This window comes from Monodelphis domestica, chromosome 5, assembly GCF_027887165.1.
Source record: "Monodelphis domestica isolate mMonDom1 chromosome 5, mMonDom1.pri, whole genome shotgun sequence".
NCBI lineage: Eukaryota > Metazoa > Chordata > Mammalia > Didelphimorphia > Didelphidae > Monodelphis > Monodelphis domestica.
The window spans coordinates 253,411,846-253,416,858 of NC_077231.1; positions in this window are offsets into that span (position 1 = coordinate 253,411,846).

Consider the following 5,013-nt stretch of genomic DNA (forward strand, 5'->3'; position numbering starts at 1 on the left):
GAAAGACTCCTCTAACATTCTATTCTCTAACGGGGCACTTCTGGAAGAAGGAGAAAGGATGCCATGAGTTCAGCTAAATGTTTTTGTTTTTAATCCACCCCCCCCTTCCTATTAAAAGCTTTATTCCTGGTATAATAAAAACACGTGTTCCATTTGTTTTGTTATAACCCATAGCCAGGGAAACCAGGCTTCGAAACCCCAGAAATCCACGTCAGGGTGGGGCTTCTTGGCACTGTCTCTGGCCGGCCTTGGTGCCATGACTGGCATTAGGGCTCGAGGAAAAGTAATGGAGGCGTGACTGTTTGGAAGGTAAGAGGAGGGATTTAGGGTTGAAAGTCATTCAGTTGGGTTTAGATTAGAGGGAGAGGCATGGAAACAGGTAGTGGGAGGGGGCAGAATATAGGAGAAGGGATGGGAGGGAGATGTCCAGACCTGGAACTAGAGTGAGGGGACTCGGGAGCTGAATTTAGAAGGTGCTGTCAACACTTCTGCTTCAGCAAGGTAGATAGAACAGAGAGCATCTAATGAGCAAAAAAAATTAGGTAAATTAGGAAGCTACTCAGGGTAGTGGGAGGGAGCTCCTGCCCCACCTCCTCTTTGCTCTTTCTCCACCCCCACGACTTTTCCCGCAGCGGCAGCAGCAGCAGCCGCCAGTCAGCCTCTCTAGCCTTAGTCTTAGTGCCTGGCATGTAGTAATAATAATAGCTAACATTTATATAGCACTTTAAGGTTTGCAGAGAGCTTTCCATGTGTTAACTCTTGCTTTTTGATTGGCCGTTTCCTTCCCTTCCCCCACCCCCAGTCCTAGCCCCACCTCCATCAGCTGAGGGTCCACGGATGAAACTTGCCCTGGTCTGGCATCTTCGTACTTGTCGTGGATACAAAAAGCCCTAGTTATGGTTCTGATGAGGGCTTAGCCTTCCTCTGGCTCCTGGGTAATCCTCATCTAAGTGAGTCCCTTTACCCAGCTCTCCCTGAGCTCATAGAATACCCCTATGTTTATGCCTCGGATCTGGGGGAGGAGGGAAGATTGCCTCAGACCCCGTGCTTATCAGAGATACAAACAGATAAGCAATAAGAGAAAATGCAAATGAGTTGGAGAGAGAGAGACAGAGAGACAGAGAGACAGAGAGACAGAGACAGAGACCGAGACAGACAGACAGAGACAGAGAGACAAAGAGAGAGACAGAGAGAGAAAGAGAGAGAGAGACAGAGAGACAGAGACAGAGAGAGACCGAGACAGACAGAGACAAAGAGACAGAGAGAGAGAGAGAAAGAGAGAGAGAGACAGAGAGACAGAGACAGAGAGAGAGAGAGAGAGAGAGAGAGAGAGAGAGACAGAGACAGAGACAGAGAGACAGAGAGAGAGCACATTTGGTCCCACGGTTTCCCAGCTCAGGAGGGGTCTCTGCCTGCTCAGACCTAAAGGGAAGAATGTTGCTGTGGAGATAGACCAGGAGGGGCAGCAGCCTATAAGGTTTTACTGTCTGGGAATTTTTCAGACAGCATCTGACATGTTTCTGAATCACCAGAGCTGATGGGGTGGGGGGAAGGGAAGGTAGGCGATTGCCTGAATCACAGAATCAAGCAAGAGGAAAAAGTGAGCAGGAAACAAAACATCTAGGCAACAGGCATGGGAGAGAATGGCCATCTTATCACTGTGTCATTTCCCACAGACCTAAGACTTTATCTGAGAATTTGGCCCCACCCTTGCTTATTTTTTTTTTTATCTGTGGATGTGTGCCTGGGTACCAAGGCTATCCTGGGCAAACGATCCATTGCCACCTAGCCTGGTGTGACGGTGACTGATCTTCTGTTTAAGAATGGGACAGGGGACTCATTTGCTTAAGAGAGAAGCTGTCACCTATTGTTAATCATGAGGGGAATGAGATTTCTACATAGTAGCCGGCACAGAAAGATGGTTAGCCTTTCCTGTTAACCCCATTGTACTTTCCTAGAATTTTAGCATCCCTTGATAAATGAAAAAGATGAGCATTCTGGGAGTTCTGAGGTAAGGGGCTCAGGTGAAGATTTTTCAGGATCCAAACAAAGGGTAAGTTGTCAACCAAAGGCTGAACTAGGACAAGCCACAAATGATGATTAGGACAGGCAGCAAAACCTTGCTTTTAGCACCTTTCCCCACTTAGCTCTAGGACTGGAAGAAGGGCAGGGACAAGCCCTCTCCTTATTTCCAAGACTGGGACAGGAAGGTGAGTCTTGGGCAGACAAGTGGGTCAAATTAAGTCCTTTTTGGCAGGGTTAAGGATATTCTCGCGCCCCCCCCCCCCCCATCACCAAACTGGGTCTGTCAGAAGGAGGTGCCAGACTTTTTTTTTTATAATTTCTAACCAATTTCAAAGAACTGGCCAGTCGGAGCCCACAGAGGAAAAAGAAAATCCCAGAACCCACGGGTATTGAATCATAGAATTTTAATGTTGGAAGGGAAATGTGAAGTCATCTAGTTTTAACGTCTATCCACTGGCCAGGAGAGAGTGCAAAATCTCCACCCTGTCAGGGGTTGGAGAACTGTTGGGACTATGGCCAGGGACCTAGAAAGCTGGATCTGGGATCTCCAGGGAAGTTTCTAGACCTTTGATTTAAAGAAAGGATGGAATATCCCCTTCCCCATCTGCCATTTTCTCCCCTATTAGGTGCTACTACCCAGTGAATTTGGAGCACTTGATAAATATCTCTTCAGCTAATCAACCCTCCCACCCCTTCCTACCCCTGCCATCTGCAGGTGGTGGCAGACTTGGCAGAGGAGAGGAGATGGGAGGGCAGGTCCTATTGATGACTTATTAGGAGACCCTGCTGGAGCTAACCCAAGAAAGTGATTGTGTGTGTGTGTGTGTGTGTGTGTGTGTGTGTGTGTGTGTGTGTGTTAGACTAGGGACTATTAGGGAAGGAGCAGTCAAGGCTTGAAATGGGGTGGCAATGGGGAATCCAGGGAGGGCCAGTAGACCAGATTCTTGTCAGTAGTCAGCTCTGTTTCTTGGGGCAGTTTGCTAAAAAGATCCTCCTTCTCCTCCTCCTCCTCCTCCTTCCTCCTCCTCCTCCTCCTTCCTCCTCCTCCTCCTCCTCCTCCCCTCTTCCTCCTCCTCCTCCCCTCTTCCTCCTCCTCCTCCTCCTCTTCCTCTTCTTCTTCCTCCTCTTCTTTGGAGACAGCAGCTGAAGGGGTGGGGGTGGAGAGGAGGAGGGAGATCACTGAAAAGAACAGGCTGCTTCCACTACCAAAGAGGGAGCCAATGCTTGGCAGGATTCCCAAGCTGAGGCTGCATTGACCAACAAAGACCCCCATTCCTCCCCCCTTACATCTTCCCACTCAGCCCAGGTGGCCTGGGAAGCAGATGCCTTGCCTGAGAGGCTCCCCAGCATGACCATGCCCCTCCCCTTGGCCTCCTTCCTTTCCCCTTGAAGTCTGCAGGAGGTAATGCTCACTGGGTAGACAGTGCCCCAGACCAGAGAGATTGCTTGCCAGCTGTTGGGACCCTGCTCCCCACTTGACCTTGGTCTTTGCCTTCTACTTGCCAGGTGTCAAACTCCCACCCTCTGCAGCTTGAATTTGAGAGGCTCCAACTCTGAATGAGGCAGGAAGTAATGGGGAGTAAGGGAGAGAGGAAACAGGGTGGAAAGAAATAAGGGCCATTAGAGGAAAAGAGGTTTGGGAAGTATAGATGGATACTTGACTCAATGGATTTGGGTCTGGAAATCTCTGAGAGATGATTCAGAAGTGAATGAATTGTTAAATGGACCAAGATATAAGCTATACACAAACATGCACACACAACGTATGAGTATATCTCTCTCCCTGGCACTAAAAAGACTTCCATCACCTGTAGTCTACTCCCAAGGTCCCTAGAAAAAAAAAATAAGATGAGCTATTCCTAGGCAGCGATTGGCAGCCTTCACGATCCATGGATGTTCATTCCATGTCAAGAGATTTAGGGCATAGCACAAGAGATTGTCCCCCTATGTTGAGGTAGAACCCTGTAGAGGATTCATGGCAGGACCATGGACTGTAATTCTCATCTTTGGAGAATATGGGTGAGATCAAAGAGCTATCTCTTTATTGAAGGGTGCCTGGCACCAAGCACAGTGCCTCACATATAGAAAACATTTAATAAATATTGAATTGAATTGAGCAAAGCCAAGCATACTTGTGGAAAAGTACCTTTGGAAGTCCATGACAGTACAGGAAGAAATTGTATTGTAATATGAATAATCTTGTAATTATATTATTATATATTACATCATAGCAATGATAAAGCAATACCTTTAGAAATGTCATTAATAAACACAAAATGGCTATTCATAGAAACTAAGACATTATTGTGCTGGAAGGGAATTCAAGAAACCATTGGGTGTGGCTCTTGGCTTTCTGGCCAAGCATTTATTTTCTCTGCTTCTCACCCTATTCTCATGGGGGGAAGGAGAGGTAAGAAAGAAAATCAAACCCCTTGAAACAAATAGGAATGGTAAAATTCTCTCATTGGTCATGTCCAGAAAGGTTTCTTTCATTTTGTATTTGAGTCTGTCACCTCTCATGAATACCCTGGAGTTACATCATCATGTATGGACATTATAAATGACCAAACTAACCAGGATGAATTCTCTTCTTGAAGATCTCCAGAGATGTGATTTCACACCCTCCTCTGGTTGCCCATTACCATATTTTGTCACCTAGAGGGTCCTATTAAAGTCATCTCTGTCTCAATTCAATTTCTTTTTTTGGGGGGGAGAGGGGGTCATTCATGAGGAACAAGTTATCCCTTCCTAAAATTTTTCAGCAACTTGAAAGGTAATCAAGCCATTCCTCCAATTCAATTTGACTCAACTCCAATCAGTTCTTACCATGAGCAAGGTACTATGCTAAATGCTGGTATGAGAATATTATCATAATTGCATTTTAATTTTATCTCAGGAAGGTATTATTATCACCCCCATTTTATAGATGAAAGAACTGAGGTTGAGAGGTTAATTTACTTGCCCAGTGGCTATTTATCTGAGTGGGAT